The sequence below is a fragment of the Polyodon spathula genome, chromosome 4, assembly GCF_017654505.1.
Source record: "Polyodon spathula isolate WHYD16114869_AA chromosome 4, ASM1765450v1, whole genome shotgun sequence".
Taxonomy (NCBI): domain Eukaryota; kingdom Metazoa; phylum Chordata; class Actinopteri; order Acipenseriformes; family Polyodontidae; genus Polyodon; species Polyodon spathula.
Window position 1 is genome coordinate 31,505,072 of NC_054537.1, and position 19,819 is coordinate 31,524,890.

Genomic DNA, 19,819 nt, shown 5'->3' on the forward strand with positions numbered 1-19,819 from the left:
AAAGGGGGAAGTAACATCGATTGGCTGGTAAAAGCCCTCAGGAAAACATGCTTTCACTTTGTGCTTGGTTGTTTTTTGCCATAGAAACGATGTGCCACTTAATTACAATCTCTGTTGAGCATTAATAGGAGAGCAGCATCCACATCGGTTATTATTTAAAAAGCAGCTAGTCAAGCATTTATATTTTATTTCTGTAGCATAAATACACTGTGGTACATCTCATTTACAGAGATGTCCTTTTGATATCATCTGCATACTGTACATACAGTGGTACTAGACAGTGTACATAACCAGGACAGAACAAAGAAAGCCTCCATTAAAACATGCAGGTTATATAAAGTACTGTAGACAAAGTTCAAAAGGTAGAATTAGTGATCTGTTAACCGTAGAGTTTTTTTTGTTGTTGTTGTTTTGAAAAAATGAGGAGCTTAGTCATACATCTTTCTAGTGAAGCTTACTGTCATTTTAATAAGATAGCATATGACAGGTAAAGCTGAACGGAGCATATAAACAGAGAACGCTGCAGGTGCAAGAATGATGCATTCAGCTCCATCTGTTGTACCATCCAGTCTGCAGGCCTGCAACCCCACTGAGTATAAACCACTTGGCTTCTTTAACAATGTATATTAATACAATACAGTTGCTAACATCCACTGATACATTTGATGCATTGGTCTGTTTTGGTTTGCTTGTTTATACTTCAATATTTTGTACACTAATAATAACCGTAAAACATATTTGCCTAAAAGTCTACCTCTCAAGCTGTATTATTTGTTTATTTATGTCTTTATCCAAGGCGACTTACAAAGACTGGGGTTTGTGAACTTTATATTTAACCACTGGACCACATGGCCTCTTTATGTAGAGCAAAGCCAGTGAGCCAACAAGATGCTAAGAAACATACAGCTATGGCCAAAAGTTTTGCATCACCCTATAGAATTAACAAATTTTGCTTATTAAAGTCGAATGAATTACACACTGCTTTGTAGTTTTCCATATACTTAACGAAAAACGGACATTTAATTTTGTAGTTTCTTTGATTACATGATGTTAAATAAAATATCTAAATCGTATATATATATATATATATATATGTACTGTGCCGACCAAGTGTTAGAGTCACCGAACTGACCCGGTTCCGACCTGGTGCTAAAGTCACCAAACTGGTACCGAACCAGTCCGGTACAGTCCTGGTCTTGACCCGCCCCTTTGCTGTCTATAAGCAGACTGAAGAAGCACCTAAACATTGCTTGCTGTACTCTGCGTTGCTACTGGTGAAGACAGGCATGGCAGATACTCTTCCTGCATGGAGCCAGAGCACACCAAGGAGGCAATGACTAACCACAGTTTCTGTGAGTTTTGTGCATCTTTCTCCAAGCGCACGTGGCTCTACAGAGTGCTCTGCATCCCTTACACCAGCACGGCTCTTCGCTATCACCATCTGGTAAGAACATAAGAACATAAGAAAGTTTACAAACGAGAGCAGGCCATTCCTCACATCTTGCTACTTTGGTTGTTACTAGCTTATTGATTCCAGAACCTCATCAAGCAGCTTCTTGAAGGATTCCAGGGTGTCAGCTTCAACAATATTATTGGGGAGTTAGTTCCAGACTTCCATCATTCTCTGTGTAAAAAACTGCCTCCTATTTTCTGTTCTGAATGCCCCTTTATCTAATCTCCATTTGTGACCCTTGGTCCTTGTTTCTTTTTTTCTGGTTGAAAACGTCCCCTGGGTTGACACTGTCAATACCTTTTAGATACCAAGACTGAATAGATTAAATTATTTTAGCCTGTCTGCTTATGACATGCCTTTTACCAGAATAATTCTGGTCTCTCTTCTTTGCACTCTTTCTAGAGCAGGAATATCCTTTTTGTAGCGAGGTGACCAGAACTGAACACAATATTCTAGATGAGGTATTACTAATTCATTGTTGTCTCAGGGATGGCTGAAGTGGTGACATCGGGCCAGAGAGACACAAAGACAAGCAGGCACAAAAATAAAATAAAAAAAAAAACCACTGCTCACAGAGCAAAATAAAATAGATAAACAAAACAAAGTCACAAACACTAAAAGAAACAAAACAGACCCTAGGCTAGGATGGGCAGTTACCTCACTGTTCCTAGACTTCCTAGCTCCGAATCTTGTTAGCCATCCACAGTGCTTCCCCACATTGTCTAGATAAAGACATTTCTGAGTCAACATAAACTCCTAGATCTTTTTCATAGAATCCTTCTTTAATTTCAGTATCTTCCATATGTTATTTATAATGGCCATTTTTATTGCCTGTGTGCAATACCTTACACTTCTATTTAAATGTCATTTGACATGTGTCTGCCCAGCTCTGAATCTTGTCTAGATCATTTTGAATGACCTTTGTTGCTACAGCAATGTTTGCCTCTCCTATTTTTGTATTGTATGCAAATGTAACAAATTTGCTTACTATACCAGAATCTAAGTCATTAATGTAGATTAGGAAGAGAAGATGACCTAATATTGATCCCTGTGGTACTCCACTGGTTACCTTGCTCCATTTTGAAGTTTCTTCTCTAATCAGTACTTTCTTATTTCTACATCTTAACCACTCCCTAATGGTATGGAGGTGGCTGTGCAACAGCTGTTTTAGTCAATCAGGCCAGGCGACTAGTTCATCATGGTGGATTTCAAAGACGCCTATTTCAACATCCCCATAAAACCAGTGCACAGGAATTACCTGTGATTTGCTTTCCAGGGAACAGTGTACCAATTCCGTTTCTTATCGTTTAGCCTCTCTCAAGCTCTCTGTGCCTTCTTGAAGTATATGGAAGGTATCCTGGCCCCATTGAGACTCAGAGGTAATCAGAGTGCTCATTTATCTGGACGACAGGCTAATTTGTGCCAAGTCTCCAGCTCAGGCCCACACAGAACTGGTCACCGGCCACCTTCAACAGTTGGGCCTTAATCATGTTGAAGAGCCAGCTCACGCCTTCTCAGACAGCCTCATATCTAGGAGTGTGCTTGGACTCCAGGTCCATGCTGTCCACTCTGTCGGACGGCAGTACAGCTCAACAGAGCACTCGCGGTAGTGATGTTCCCACATACGCCCTCTGCAGGTATGGTTCAACAGCAGGTTTTTTTTAGCCCACGTTGAACAATGGCCACCTGTTGATAGTGCCACATCACTGTCTAAAGGCACCCTATTGGTGGATAGAGAAAACAGAACCCCCTTTGGCAGTGTCTCCACATTAATGTTTTGGAGCTGCAGGCAGTTTACCTAGCCTTGCAGCATTTTTTGCAGAAGGTTTGAGGGGTACAGACAGCACAACAGTGGCAGCTTACATCAACTACCAGGGCAGCCTACTGCAGCCTACAGCCTACCGCAACGACCGCAAGCTTTTGCTCTGGGCACATGAGAATCTCTTTTCACTGTAGGAAGGACATCTGCCCGGGGTGATAAACTCTCAAGGATAGTTCCCCGTGACTCAGAGTAGAGGCTTACTCTGAAGTGCTGAACCTCATTTTGGGGGAGGTTTGGGAGAACAGAGATAAATCTCTTTGCCTCCCAGGAATCAACCCACTATCCCCTCTGGTTCTCCATAATAGGAGACGGGTACCGAGGGAACTGTTATATGCCTTCCCACTGCTCGTCTTGCTCACACTGTGTCTGGAGAAAATCAGACAGGACCAGAACAAGGTGTTTCTAGTAGTCCCTTATTGGCTCAGGAGACTGGTTTTAAACCCTGATGCAGCTCCTGAGCGGCCAGCCGTGGAGACTACCCAAGCTCCGTGACCTGCTCAGCCAGGCATGTGGAACCTTATGCCGACCCATCTAGTCTTTAGCTCTGGGTCTGACCCCCTGAATGGCTGCATCTGAGCCATCTGGGTTGTCCAGTGGGTTAATGACACCCTACAAAAGGCCAGAGCAGTGTCCACACATTCCCAGTATGGGTACAAGTGGAGCATCTTTCAGACGTGGTGTCTGCCTCGTGGGTTGACCCCACTACTGGCAGTAATACTGCAATTTTTGAAAGGGGCTCGGGAGCTTCGGCAGCCTATGAAGGACATTGCTTCTCGCTGGAGGTTATATGTGGTGCATTCAAGGCACTCATTCCATTTGAGCCTATGCATTCAGCTAAGATGAAATATTTATCGATTAAAGTGCCTGTGTTTTCTATCACCTTCGCAAAACGGGTGAGCGAGATGCAGGCATCAATTGCGAAAGCCTACTTATTTTTTACAGAGGCCAGGACAAGGTTTACGCTCCATACCAATCCTGCCTTTTTGCCGAAGACAATCTTGGCATTTCATGTCAAACAGTCTGTGGAATTGGAGGCTTTCCATCCACCTCCTTGCCAGTCTGACAGGGAGCAACAGCTCCATACGCTCTGCCCAGTGCGGGCCCTTGTGCACTACTTGGACAGGACAAAAAGTTGGAGGCAGTTCAAACATTTTTTTGTCTGCTATGGGGCGAAGTCCCATGGTAAAGCGCTGTCTAACCAGTGGCTGTCCAAATGGATAGTAGATAGTCAGGACTGCCTATGAGCTCCAGAAAGCTTGCTGCCCACTCCTCCAGGGGCATGGCAACTTTGTGGGCTTTATTCCTGAGTGCATCTGTCAAGGACATTTGCAATGCAGCAGTGTGGGGAGCTACTCCCCATAACTTTATTAGGTTCTACAGAATTAATGTCCTGGATCCTCAAAACCCTGGTTTTGGAACTGTAGTGTTTAGGGTGGCTTTTCAGTCGATCCTTACAACACAGGCATGGAGGCGAGTTTTCCCTCCATTTTTAGCCCTAGCTAATTGTTACTAGAGTTCCTAATGGTAACTCACAGGGCGGCCTCTCGGCTTAGCCTTGTGGCATTCTGGTTGTTTGGCAATCTTGCCCTTGTGACGGCTTGGACATACTCCCCCATTTGTAATGGTTACATTTCGTACTTGAAAGAGAATGTTAGGTTATTATCATAACCCTGGTTCTCTTAAACAGAAATGTAATCATTAACCTTCAAGGTCACTGCATCCATGATTGCACCATGCTTGAAGAAAAAATGGCGCTGAGATCTGTGAGCACAGTCCTTTTGTACCGTCGTGGGTGGGCATGACTGCATCACAGGCTTGGCCGAGCAGTTTTGGTACATAATATTCAGGTTCCGGGGTCTTTATTAGGTAATGGTTACATTTCTCTTTCAGAGAGCCAGGGTTATGATAATAACCTATAGTTTTTGTATTTGTCCAAAATAGATATTTCTGTTCACAATTACTGTTAATTTACATTTTAGTTGAATACTGCTTTTGCCAACATATGCTTTTGTGTGTTTTTATGTGTCTAATAAAACCCCCTCATAATAATTAAAAGAGCAGCAATTACTTTTTAATACCATATCATTTTTTTGTTTGTGATTTTTAAATGTATGATACAAAGCTGATGGTCCATCAAAACACAAGCATTCAGCACATTTCAATAGGAGGTATAGGAAGGAACCCTGATGCGATTCGCCAGCTTACTGCATCGAGTATTATCTAATAGAGTTTAACAGATGATGCACGGCTTAGGGTGACTTACTGTACCCTTTGGCCACACAGCTACAACATGATTTGAAAAGTTGTATTTCTCTAGATCCAGATAAGCTTGGTGTGCTGTGACAGTTTTTGTAGAAATTGTAGAAATGTGTCATCCTATCACTTTGTTTAATATCTGTGAATATAAAACAGATATTCTTCCTAATTAATAATAAAAATAAAAAATACAGTTTTTGGGTGTAGAAAATGGCACTGTTCTCACAAATAAGGCATTCAGTGATATCAGATTGTGATATTTGGTTTATTGGATCAAGCAAACACTCCAGTTTTGATGAAAACAGGATGACTATTGGTAGTTTTTGGACGTTTTCTTTTGCATGCCACATTGCTGTCTAAATAAATGTCTACAAAATCTGCACCATAGTCACAATCTTGATGTATAGAAAATAACATTTAATGTATGTTGTAGCCATGTGGCCAAACTCCTTAAGCCACCCCCCCACCTCACTCCTTTTTTTTTACAGCTTATCTGCTCACCTAATATGCTAGCCCCCAGAAGGTAAGTATTTTTTTAGTAAGATCTTCAGAAATCTTATTTTTATAGCTAAACTTAAAACATTTCAATGCCATTAATTGTACTGTAATGTATTAACTTATACATAGAACCAATGATCAGTAGACCATAGCATTACCAGTACTAGCAACACAATGGATTTGCATGAACTATTGAAACAGTGGTCTTGACAGGGTATTACACTGGAACTGAGCTGACAATACTATTTCCTTTTAAAGTCTTTACATTATATATATATATATATATATATATATATATATATATATATATATATATATCATCTGATTTATTTTACTTGAAACCAAATGTCTTATTTTAGTAAAAAGATTCAAGTTTTAGCTGTTGCAATTGTTCTCAGTTCAGCTTTTTCGCAAGGTCTTCATGCTGTAGTAAATGACATTAGGCTTTTGTAAATTCTTGCAGAATATAACAGATCATTGGTTTTATAACACAGTTGGTGCGTTTGCATTCTGATGAGATCATTAGGAGAAGCACAGAATAAGGCATCACTACATACTTTAAAAAGCTCTGTGGTTATAGGACAAGTCAGTGGGCACTGCTGCTGTAGTGCATATTTGAGCATATGTTTAGTTTGTTGTTTCCTTTTTACATGGAAACAGAATCATTTGCTCTAAACAATAAACAGAGACATTTAATTTTGCTTGATTACAAAGACAGGAGTTATAGTATTGGCTTCCTTTTGGCATTTACAATTATTTTAAATACAAAACCTTAATATCAGTGTGATATTGTGGCAAAGTGCCCGCCCCTGTGTGTATTTTGTGTTGTATGTTGTGTGTTAATGTTGGTGTGTAGTCATTGGTACACGGGATATAAACGGGTCTGTGTAACACAAGTGTTTAAAATGTATATTTGTATTTAGGCACAAGGATTGCACAGCACTTCACGTGCAAGCAAAAAGTAACAATATGTGAGCACGGGGAATTGCACTTTATTAATTCATGTGTAGCTGTACAGCAACTCTAATTGAATGATTGATTAGCAATCGAGTCTCGGTACAGCTGCATAAAAGCAGCATGTTTTCACTCACTCAGTGTTGTGTTTGGTGAGTGGAGAACGGGATTGAAGACGAGGTAATAATAATAATAATAATAATAATAATAATAATAATAATAATAATAATAATAATAATAGTAGTAGTAAAATATCAGCTCACCGTGTGTGTTTAGTGTTAGTCCATTTTGTTTCATCTCTTTGTTTTGGCTACCAGTGCCATGTCCTGTGTTTTGTTTGTCTTGCAACCTTTTATTTTGTGTCTGTTTGTGCACTATTAAATGCTGAGCGAGACCATTCGCTCAGCTTCACCAAACTCCACCTCTGTTGTTTATTTCCTGGTTTCTGTTTTCTGGTCTGACTTCACCCACTGCAGCTGTCTTTGTGACACGTGGTGTCATCATGGAATTACCAGCACCTCCTAGATGCAGACCAGAGAGGGAACCGCAGTGTTTTTTTGAAAAAAAAAAAAAAAAACAGCAAAAAAAGAATGCTGGCGAGATGGCTGCACGGAGCTGGAGGAGCTCCTCAGTGGTCTGGAGGACCAAGGCTGGTGCCTTGCTTGAGGGGTGTACGAGCACATGGTAGCTGTCTGCCCCGTCCAAGAGGAGGAGGAGGAACTGGCCCAGGAGAGGAAGGCGAGGAGAAGAAGGGGCAGGAAAAATCTGCAGCAGCAGCAACAGCAAGTCGGGGATGACGGAAGTTTTTTTTAAAGAACCTCTTGGCGGAGCTGTGCCCTGGCTGTGGGGCGTATGGGCACACGTTGGCCATCTGCCCCACGCAATATACAGAGGCGGAAATAATGCCTGTGTGGGAGGAGCCCGTGCATCCAGCGCCCAGATGGGGGGACCGTGAGCATCCAACGCCCAGATGGGGGGACCATAAGCGTCCAGCGCCCAGACGGAGGGACTGCGGGAAACCAAAACCCAAGGGACTGCTGTTGCCACCTCCGCCAGCAGAGGAAGAATGCCTGCTGACCCCATCTCCACCAGCAGAGGAAGAATACCTGCTGTCCCTATCTCCACCAGCAGAGGGTGAGTGCCTGCTGGTATCACTTCCCCTACCTTCACCACCTGGAGGAGAGGAGCAGGTGCTTCCTCTGCCTCCATCACCTTCCCCTGCAAGTGAGGAAGAGCCGCACCAGTCCACTGCAAGTGAGGGAGAGCTGCACCAGTCCCCTGTAATAAGGGTAGACTACACGCCGCTCTCACCTCTGCCGCCAGGAGACTACACGCCGCTCCCACCTCCATCGCCAGAAGACTACACGCCTCCGCCACCTCCATTGGCAGGAGCAGATCAACAGGAGCTGCCTCTGCCTCTGCCACCTCCATCACCAGGAGCAGAGCAGCAGGAGCTACCTCTGCCTCCTCCACCGGCAGGAGCAGAGCAGCAAGAGCTACCTCTGCCTCTGCCACCTCCACCAACAAAGGGTGAATGCCTGCTGGGTCCCCGTCCACCAGCAGAGGGTAAATGCCTGCTGGGTCCCCGTCCACCAGCAGAGGGTGAATGCCTGCTGGGTCCCTTTCCACCAGCAGAGGATGAATAGAGCTGCCTCTGCCTCCATCACCATCAGGGGGAGAGGAGCAGGAGCTGCCTCTCCATTCGCCAGAAGGACCAGGAATAGATGCTAACAGTGCTCAGCAGCCCTTGCGTGGCTGCTGAAGGAAGCACGGGGAAGAACCGCCTGGCCGCAGTGGCCGAGAAGAGGGCCAACGTCCGCACCCCAGCTTGTCTGGGGTTGCCAGCCACTCCGCATCGCCTGGGGTTGCCAGCCGCTCTGCATCGCCTGGGGTTGCCAGCCTCTCCACATCGCTTGGGTTTGCTGGAACTGCTTCGCCAGGGGTCGCAGTCGGCTCTGCTTGGCCGCAGGGGTCAATGTGGCCGGAGCCCCACCAGAGGGAGCTGCCAGCTATGAAAAAGGGGAGAGAGGTCAGGAGACCACCTTTCCCCACAGCACTTTCGCTGCAGGAGTTCTGGGGGCTGGAGTCCCCCCAGAGGGAGCTGCAGGCTATAGGGGGGATAGGTCTGGAGACCACCAACCCCAGCAGCTTTTCCGCTGCCAGTGGTACAGCGGGAGGAGAGATTCGCCCCACTGTCAGCATGTCTGCTGACAGCATGGCCAGTAGCAGTCTGGCTACTGGCAACATTGCCGCCCATCAACCCCTTAAAGTCCCTGTTCTTGGCCCAGGACTTTGAGCGAGACTTTTGGGATTTTAAGGGGGGAGGTGGCCATAGAGGCCATGTGTGCTTTGCACAAGGGGGGGTATATGTGGCAAAGTGCCCACCCCTGTGCGTATTTTGTGTTGTATGTTGTGTGTTAATGTTGGTCTATAGTCATTGGTACACGGGATATAAACGGGTCTGTGTAACACGAGTGTTTAAAATGTATATTTGTATTTAGGCATGAGGATTGCACAGCACTTCACGTGCAAGTAAAAAGTAATAATATGTGAGCACGGGGACTTGCACTTTATTAATTCACGTGCAGTTGTACCGCGACTCCAATTGAATGATTGATTAGCAATCAAGTCTCGGTACAGCTGCATAAAAGCAGCATGTTTTCACTCACTCGGGGTTGTGTGTTCGGTGAGTGGAGAACAGGACTGGAGACGGAGGTAATACTACTACTACTACTAATAATAATAATAGTTAAAATATCAGCTCACCTTGTTTGTTTAGTGTTAGTCCGTTTTGTTTCATCTCTTAGTTTTAGCTACCAGTGCTGTGTCCTGTGTTTTGTTTGTCTTGCATCCTTTTATTTTCTGTCTGTCTGTGCACTATTAAATGCTGAGCTTCACCAAACTCCACCTCTGTTGTTTATTTCCTGGTTCCTGGGTTTCTGGTCTGATGTCACCCACTGCAGTCATCTTTGTGACAGATATTTACACCACTCATCTGTTAGCATGTATACAATTTCTGTCATCTAGAAAAAAGATAGAGAGAAAAAAAAAATCTCTAAGAGCTCTGTGGTAAATAGGCGGGCTGTTACAACATAACCTCAGCTCAAAGTAATCCTTGTCTCAAGGGCTGTTTTAATGCAGGAGCTTATGCTGCTGCCGAGGTGCATAACTGCAGTTTGGTGCTGTACTAACAAGTTTCAGAGGACTCAATAGATAATAGAAACTGTGCTTATAGACCCCCCTTTGTTTCACTTGTCACTGCTGTGAATAATTGGGAGTGGTGACCATACTAGGCAGATGATTTTTACGACTGTTATACACTTGAATACAGCAGAAGTAAAATGTATTAATAAAAAATGATAGAAATCATACCTTCTCGTTGTTCTAACTAGGGCTGTGTTCATACAGCATTAGGGCACAGGTACATGAACAGGACTACGGTGCACTTTCTATACTAGTACACTACATTACTAATCCTTTGGAGAACACATTTTTCTCCATATTCATTTTTCTCGCTTAAATCGGGGTATTTCGGATTTTAAAACGGGTAATAAATCTATTATAAGAACATAAGAAAGTTTACAAACGAGAGGAGGCCATTCGGCCCATCTTGCTCGTTTGGTTGTTAGTAGCTTATTGATCCCAAAATCTCATCAAGCAGCTTCTTGAAGGATCCCAGGGTGTCAGCTTCAACAACATTACTGGGGAGTTGATTCCAGACCCTCACAATTCTCTGTGTAAAAAAGTGTCTCCTATTTTCTGTTCTGAATGCCCCTTTTTCTAAACTCCATTTGTGACCCCTGGTCCTTGTTTCTTTTTTCAGGCTGAAAAAGTCCCTTGGGTCGACACTGTCAATACCTTTTAGAATTTTGAATGCTTGAATTAGGTCGCCACGTAGTCTTCTTTGTTCAAGACTAAACAAATTCAATTCTTTTAGCCTGTCTGCATGTGACATGCCTTTTAAGCCTGGAATAATTCTGGTCGCTCTTCTTTGCACTCTTTCTAGAGCAGCAATATCTTTTTTATAGCGAGGTGACCAGAACTGCACACAATATTCAAGATGAGGTCTTACAAGTGCATTGTACAGTTTTAACATTACTTCCCTTGATTTAAATTCAACACTTTTCACAATGTATCCGAGCATCTTGTTAGCCTTTTTTATAGCTTCCCCACATGTAGATGAAGACATTTCTGAGTCAACAAAAACTCCTAGGTCTTTCTCATAGATTCCTTCTCCAATTTCAGTATCTCCCATATGATATTTATAATGTACATTTTTATTTCCTGTGTGCAGTACCTTACACTTTTCTCTATTAAATGTCATTTGCCATGTGTCTGCCCAGTTCTGAATCTTGTCTAGATCATTTTGAATGACCTTTGCTGCTGCAACAGTGTTTGCCACTCCTCCTACTTTTGTGTCGTCTGCAAATTTAACAAGTTTGCTTACTATACCAGAATCTAAATCATTAATGTAGATTAGGAATAGCAGAGGACCTAATACTGATCCCTGTGGTACACCGCTGGTTACCACACTCCATTCTGAGGTTTTTCCTCTAATCAGTACTTTCTGTTTTCTACATGTTAACCACTCCCTAATCCATGTACATGTGTTTCCTTGAATCCCAACTGCGTTCAGTTTGAGAATTAATCTTTTGTGCGGGACTTTGTCAAAAGCTTTCTGGAAATCTAAATAAACCATGTCATATGCTTTGCAATTATCCATTATCGATGTTGCATCCTCAAAAAAATCAAGCAAGTTAGTTAGGCACGATCTCCCTTTCCTAAAACCATGTTGACTGTCTCCCAGTACCCTGTTACCATATAGGTAATTTTCCATTTTGGATCTTATTATAGTTTCCATAAGTTTGCATATAATAGAAGTCAGGCTTACTGGTCTGTAGTTACCTGGTTCAGTTTTGTTTCCCTTTTTGTGGATCGGTATTACGTTTGCAATTTTCCAGTCTGTCGGTACCACCCCTGTGTCAAGAGACTGCTGCATGATCTTGGTTAGCGGTTTGTAAATTACTTCTTTCATTTCTTTGAGTACTACTGGGAGGATCTCATCCGGCCCAGGGGATTTGTTTATTTTAAGAGCTCCTAGTCCCTTTAACACTTCTGCCTCAGTTATGCTAAAGTTATTTAAAACTGGATAGGAACTGGATGACATGTGGGGCATGTTGTCAGTATCTTCCTTTGTAAAAACTTGTGAAAAGTAATCATTTAATATATTTGCTATTTTTTTTTTCTTCATCTACGATTTTGCCATTTGTATCTCTTAAACATTTAACCTCCTCTTTGAATGTTCGCTTGCTGTTGTAATATTGGAAAAACATTTTGGAATTGGTTTTAGCTCCCTTAGCAATGTTCATTTCTATTTCTCTCTTGGCCTTTCTAACTTCCTTTTTGACTTGCGTTTGCAGTTCTGTGTACTCTTTCTGCGTACTTTCTTTTTGGTCCTTTTTTAATGCTCTGTAAAGTGCCTTTTTTTCGCTGAATATTTTTTTTTAATTGATCTATTAAACCATTTTGGCAATTTAGTTTTACATTTAGATTTGTCTACTTTAGGGATATAATTGTTTTGCGCCTCTAGTACTACATTTTTGAAGAACAACCATCCTTCTTCTGTGGGTGTTTTCTCTATTTTACTCCAATCTACTTCTGTTAGTCTCTGTTTCATACCTTCATAGTTTGCTTTTCTAAAATTGTAAACCTTAGCTTTAGTCATTACTTTTGGGGATTTAAAAAACACTTCAAATGAGACCATGTTGTGGTCTGAGTTTGCCAGTGGTTCTCTGACCTCTGTTTTAGTTATTCTATCTTCGTTATTTGAAAAGACTAAATCAAGGCATGCCTCCCCTCTAGTCGGTGCCTTGACAAATTGTGTTAGGAAGCAGTCATTTGTCATTTCCACCATTTCTATTTCATCCTTCGTGCTACCCACCGGGTTTTCCCATTTTATTTGGGGGAAGTTGAAATCCCCCATTAGTATGGCTTCTCCTTTGCTACACGCATTTCTAATGTCATTGTATAACAGATTATTGTGCTCACCGTCTGAATCTGGCGGTCTATAGCATGCTCCTATTATTATGCCTTTTGAATTTTTGTCTGTTATTCTGACCCATATTGATTCGGTTTTATTTTCTTTGTCCAGGTTTAACACCTGGGCTTCAAGACTGTTTCTTATGTATAGCGCTACCCCTCCTCCTCTTCTGTCCTGCCTGTCTTTCCTATACAGTGTATAACCACAAATATTATATTCGTCCCCATCACTCTCAGACGACCACGTTTCTGTAACACCTATCACATCATAGCTACCTGTTAGTGCAGTAGCTTCAAGTTCTAGAATTTTGTTTCTGATACTTCTAGCATTTAGATAAATACATTTAATGGTTGACTTACCTGAGTTGTTGTTCTTGTTCCTTCTGTTTTTTTGTTGATTTCTCCCCCCTTCCTTTCTAGTTTAAATGCTTCTGAACCTGCTCGAGGATCTTTTCTCCGAGTAGACTGGTTCCCTTGTTATTTAAATGCAGTCCATCCCGTCTATACAGATAGTCCTTGTTGTAGAATGTGGTCCAATGATCAAGATAGGTGAAGCCTTCCCATGTGCACCACGTCTTCAGCCATGCGTTTTGATTAATTATTTCCAGCTGTCCATATGGCCCTTTGCAAGGTGCTGGTAGTATACCAGAAGATACCACAGTTTTGGTTTTCTCTTTTAGTTTCCTTCCTAGCTCTCTGAATTTGTTTTGCAGGGATTTTGGTCTGTCTCTTCCAATGTTGTTTGTACCGATGTGGACGACTACTACCGGGTCGTCTCCTGTTCGTTCTAGGAGCCTGTCCACGTTTTCAGTGATGTGCTTGACCGAGGCTCCCGGAAGGCAGCACACTGTTGTAGTAAGGGGGTCCAAACTGCGAATTGAACTTGCTGTGTTTCTCAATATGGAGTCCCCAACAATCATGACCTCCCTTCTTTTTGCTGTTTGGTCACCACTGTCAATAGGGTCCTGGATGTTGTTCCTTTCATTCTCTTGTTGTTGGTTCTGCTCATCAAAATTCTGAAGTGACTCAAATCTGTTGGTTGTTTTGATTTCTGGTGGTTGTGTTTGACGAAGTTTCATTTTTTTCCCTGCTTCTGCCTACCTGAACCCAGCTATTCTGACCTTCTATCTCCCTGGTGGTTTTCAGTCTGTTAGGGGTGATGCAGACTTCCATGAATTGTGGGTGTGCCAGTTCCTCAAGATCCTGTTGCTGTCTCACTTCTTCCAGCTCCATTTCTAGCATACTTACTAGTTTATGCAAATCCTGGACTATATATATATATATATATATATATATATATATATATATATATATATATATATATATATATATATATATATATATATATAATCTATGAGATAGAGAATAATCATCTTTTTTTTGGTATCTGTTGCAGTGGAATAATTTAGTACATTTACGGAATCTTCCAAACCTCTTTTATGAGGTCAGGCTAAATTTGGCAGCCCTAAGGACTGCTTGTCTCATCAAGAAGCAAGTGGCCTACTCCCTTAACAAGCCACTTTACTCTGCACTATTGCTCCTCCACTACCCATCCTGATCCCACCTATCGACTGACATAAACCTAGATGTTTATTCAATTGATGTAAACAGAATATATATTTTTTATTAATTAATTATGTATAGTTTGGCTTCTTCAACAGCAGTATAGAGCAGTTTCATAAATATTAAAGTTACTCAGACATATTCATAAAAAAAAAAAAAAACCTTAATAATGTGAGACAGTCCCAGGAAAGCTTTAAATCTTCATGAAAGCTGATGTTTACATTGTTTTTCTGTGTTTTTTTTTTTTTTTTTTTTAAACTAATGGGAAGAATTGTTCATCTTAAAACATATAAACAAACACATAATACGCCCTGAGGAAATTGCTGTCAAAACAAATTATTAATTGAAATTATGAGATTGCAGTGTTGTTGCTGTCTTAATTACAGTAACATTTGCATCAATAGTATGCCTGGTGCACCTCAATACTTGTTTACTGCTGCTATCAGCTTATAAATTACTGCTCACTAACTGCCATCCCATTAGCCCATTTTCTGAAAGATTCAAGACCTCCCACATGTAGTCCAAGATACCCAAGCCTAAACAAAAAATATTATCCAGGTCAATGAGCACTATCAGCCATGGCTAGACAAATCTAATTAGTTTTACATCTCACAGGGCAAGTAAAAACAGCATTTCACTTGCCCTTAAATGCATCTGGAAAATTTAAAAATGAGTTTTCTGAAACAGTGAAGATAGATTTATTCAAACCCCCCCCCCCCCCCCCCCCCCCCCTGCTTATTCTATTTCTATAGAGCTAATACTACATTCAGAAGGTGTGTTACTGTTTTCTCAGAATACAACAATCTCTAGGCTGCTAGTGTACTTTTCAGGTATGTGACTCCATTTCCGCTGACTCTGCATAGTAAGCACATGATGAAAGCACAAGATTATAGTGTCCACCCCTATCATTACCTCTTGATTTTTTTTTCTTTTTTCTTTTTTTTTTTTTTCTTTTTTTACAATAATTAGGATTTGCAGGTTCTTCCAACATCCCACTATAGATTCAGAAAGTTTAAACCTCTGCTTCCTGGTGCTCTACCTTATTACTTCCTGTGACATTAAGAGTTTTAAGTGGGTGATCTTTCTGCACTTCCACAAATGCTAGCTTTAGTTTCCAAGTAGGAAAGATAGTGTGAAAAGCCAATTCTTGTATGTTTGATAGCAGCATCAACCCAATCAGTGGTGTGTTGCAAACACTCGTACTGTAGACTAAACTGCTGTTGATCCCTGTTTAATATATCTAATCAGGCAGCACAGTGACTTACTCTTTTAGATCTGACACATGTGTTATTGAAGGCTATATCTAGAGATTGTTTGTTTTTAAGTATAGTGTATGAGGAGGTAAACTTTCCGACTTATTCCATAAACGAGGATGACGAACTCCTGAACTGCGTTGTTTACGGAAATGCTTTTTCCCAGCTATCCTCATTCATGAAATAACTGCGGTATATAAACATTCACGGTGTATCCTCTATATACTTTGTTTCTAGCTTTTGAAATGCATTTTCTTTATCAGCTTTACTGTTCATGGACCCTGAAAATACCCAGTTGGGACAGAAAAAAAAAAAAAAAATTCAACAAATATCTTCTTTTTTTTACACCTGGATTTGTCCAATTCTACTCTGTGGTCTTTAACCTAGCAAAACTCCTTTCTAACTTTTTAATCCTTCCATGACATTGCTTTGCTAAGTGATTAATTACCACTCCTTTTACAAAATTGCTGTTTTATCAAACACATTCTGGTTCCTAATGACAGTGCTTTATTCAAACAGTTTTTACACACCCGCACAAAACTGTGAAGCCATTCATTTTAGAGGGATTTCTGCTTGCTATGAACCTTTGTTACGGAAAAGTTTTTGGTCAGGCTTTATATTAACCGAGAAATAATTACTAAGAATTACAGAGTAATTAATAAGAATTATTTTTTACCTTTCTCTGTTTCTGTGTGGAAACTGTTAATATTGATTATGTTGAGGTTAGGGTTGAGGCAATGGCAAGGATCATCCTCTTATTCATTTTAATGGACTATTTCATCAGGCAAGCTGTATGCAATGTAATACTATAATGAAACACATAGCAATAGTAGCTAAAAAAATAATTGTACAAGTTTTCCAAGCTATGCACATCCATTAACAATACTGGTCTCAAATGTGTAGTATATATATATAGTCTAGCGCACATGTCTTGTGATTTAAAACATGATATCTGGTACTGCACAAGGTTAAATAAATCTTTGTTTGCAGGACTTGCTTTCTGATAGTCTTGCACTTTCATGGTCATTTCTCCTGAAGAGTAAAATTTGCCCTACCCTTCAGGGACCACTCCTGTTAGTAACCAACCAGCAGTTTCCCCTAATGAGTGACATGCTTTGCAGCCAGTAAGACGCTTGATGACTGTTATCTATTGTGGGTAAGGAAATAAGTGAGCCCAGACAAGGAGAACTGTACAAAATCAAATGTCGTTTATTCAGTCATAGTTACATACAGAACACAGAACACCGAACACAGAAACGCACATGCGCCTTTGCTTTTATACCCTAGCCAACACGCGTGTTGTTATACACTGTAACAATTTTGTGCGTGCTGTGCGTGTGAACAGTGCTCTGCACCTGCAGAGTAAAACATAACAACCCCAAAGACACTGCTGAAGTCACATAACCCAGGAAGTTAAAATGTAAAACATACCTCCTGGAAGGCAAGGTGAACAAACTTAGGACTTTGTTTTACCCAGAGTAGTATCATATGTCATGTTTTTAAATGAAAATATATGTTAGTTAGTGGTATAATGTTTTATTCAAAACTGTACATTTGATTGGAAATACAGTTTGCTGTTAGCTTCAACTACTTTAAAGGTATTATGCAGACATGATAATGTAGATGAGAAATAATGGCCATGGCTTTAATCGTAAGCATCAGTATACACTGAAGAAAATGATAGGGCAGTGTCACAAAAACGGCTGTAGTGGGTGACGTCAGATCAGAAACAGGGACCAACACAAAACAGACAGAGACATGGAGTTTGGTGAAGCTGAGCGCTTGGTTGAGCTCAGCATTTAATAAACAAAATATAAGATTTAAACAAACAAACAGCACACCAAAACAGGACACGGCACTTGCGGCCAAAATAAAAAATAAACAAAACTGACAACACTAAACAAGACAGTGGACGAACACTAAACACACAAGTAGAGTGCTGGCCCTCCAGCATTCGTAGCAATCGTTTTTATTTTAAATTACTTCTACTCTCTCACACGTTCTCCACTTCCCGAACACACAACCCCGAGTGAGTGAAAACATGCTGTTTTTATGCAGCTGTACTGAGACTCGATTGCTAATCAATCATTCAGTTGGAGTCTCGGTACAACTGCACGTGAATTAATCTAGTGCAATTTCCCGTGCTCACATATTATTATGTTTTACCTGCACGTGAAGTGCTGTGCTATCTTTGTGCCTAAATATAAATATACATTTTAAATCACTTAACCCATATTGTATCGCGTGTACCAACTACAATACACCAACATTAACACAATACATACCACATATAACAAAAAAATATGCACAGGGGCGGGGCACACTGCCACAGGCAGTCAATTTACACATGCAGTGATTAAATCAGCTATAATTATGTCATATCAAAGCATTCCTTTGTTGCAGGATCCTGCAGTTTACATTTGACAGAGGCTTCTATAGAGGTGGACTGCACGTTGGTGTGTGGGAAATGAACATCAAGACAGTTATACTTCTTTTTTTCCAGTTGTCACTGAGCAGGCATTATATCCTGAATGACAAAGCTTGTGGATTAACGGGTTGTGAACACGGTCATGTAGTGATTTGTCACTACTTCTCCATCAGATGTACATGTGAGCCTCAGAGCTGGCAATAAAGTGTGAGAGCACTGGATGTGAAGAAGCTCATAATATATACAGTAGGTTAAACTTCTTGCCTACAGTTTCCAGAGCATTTCACAAAGTCTATATGTAAATACAACACAAGAAAAAGGCTCAAGGGACTTATACGTTCACCAATATGTTTCACCCAGAGAACAATACGCCTTAACACTAGAACGACCAATGCGGTCATTAAGATACGGAGCTGTGCTTTCCTGATTTTTCCTAAATATATGTACTAATTACCCTGACAAAGAATCATGTAGCTGCAAAAATTAGCAAGATAAAATATTGTCATAACTATTCCGACCAGGAGCGGTCAAATTGACTGCTACATATAAAACATACTATAGCATTTAAATGTTGAAGTATTATTTGTATTTATCTGTCGGGACTTGCCGCCATGTATTGAAGTTTGATTATATTAGTCTGCGTTCCTCAAATGAGCATTCTGTTGACATTTCTATTGTTTCAGTTAGCCTCCTGATAGCCCATCAATCAGCCTTGGTAGCTCACGGTCCCAGGCTTTCTATCTGCACTCTGGTTACTATAAGTCACTCCTTTTTCTAAGAAATTTATTGTGACACCGAGGGCACAGAAGATCCCGTGGGAGAAGAAGCAGTCCTGTGGCAGCCCCTGCAAGGATGCCAGCCACTTCACCTGCATTAGCCTTGCACCTGATCCAGCAGCTACTTCACCTGAGGCAGCTGCTTTTCCAGTGGTAGCGTCAGCACCAACTGGCACTCAAGAGGCTGGTAATGATGGCACAGTTTGGAACACTATAACTCCTGGTGTTGAAGCTGCAGGTAGAAGGGGTGAATATAATGTTCTGAGGGAAGTTCCAGGGCACACGGCATATGCAAAATGCAACATTGATGAGAGCATATTGAGTGCTTTTCACCTATTGATTGACATGGATAAGCTTCACCACATACAACGCTGCACTGAAGCAGAAGCCCACATAAAACTACAAGATGATCCCTGGTCAATGCCCTTGGAGGAATTAGAAGCTTTCATTGCCCATGGAGCACTTGGTGCCAGAAGCCTGGGTTACTGTTGATAGCTGTGCCAAATGCACAAAGACAGTCTGTGGTAAGTGCACTGCATATTTTGAAAAGCGCAGGATCTGTGTGATTTTTGCCAGCACTAGACTTTTGTAAATGAAGCCCATTCAGTTCAAATAATTATGTATTCATGCCATTCAAATTATAATATGTATGTGTATAAAAACATAGCTTTCATTTTTTGTAATACTTATTTACATTGTTTCAATTGTACAGTTTTGTATGTACATGATATACCTGTATATACACACATTTATTTTCAAATATTTATTAAATTTTTT

The 19,819-nt window shown here is 41.1% G+C and overlaps 1 protein-coding gene across 4 annotated transcripts in view; it reads left to right on the forward strand.

Moving 5' to 3' along the window:
• Positions 1-865, forward strand: part of LOC121314421 (coiled-coil domain-containing protein 178) — a 91,059-nt gene extending 90,194 nt beyond the window's left edge. For 2 of the 4 annotated variants that reach the window (XM_041247684.1, XM_041247685.1), the window contains exon 19: positions 1-865. This exon is cut by the window's left edge and continues 795 nt beyond it. The gene's annotated coding sequence lies outside the window, so the exon portion shown is untranslated. The other 2 variants (XM_041247687.1, XM_041247686.1) reach the window with 1 other exon arrangement.
• Positions 866-19,819: the final 18,954 nt, after the last annotated feature.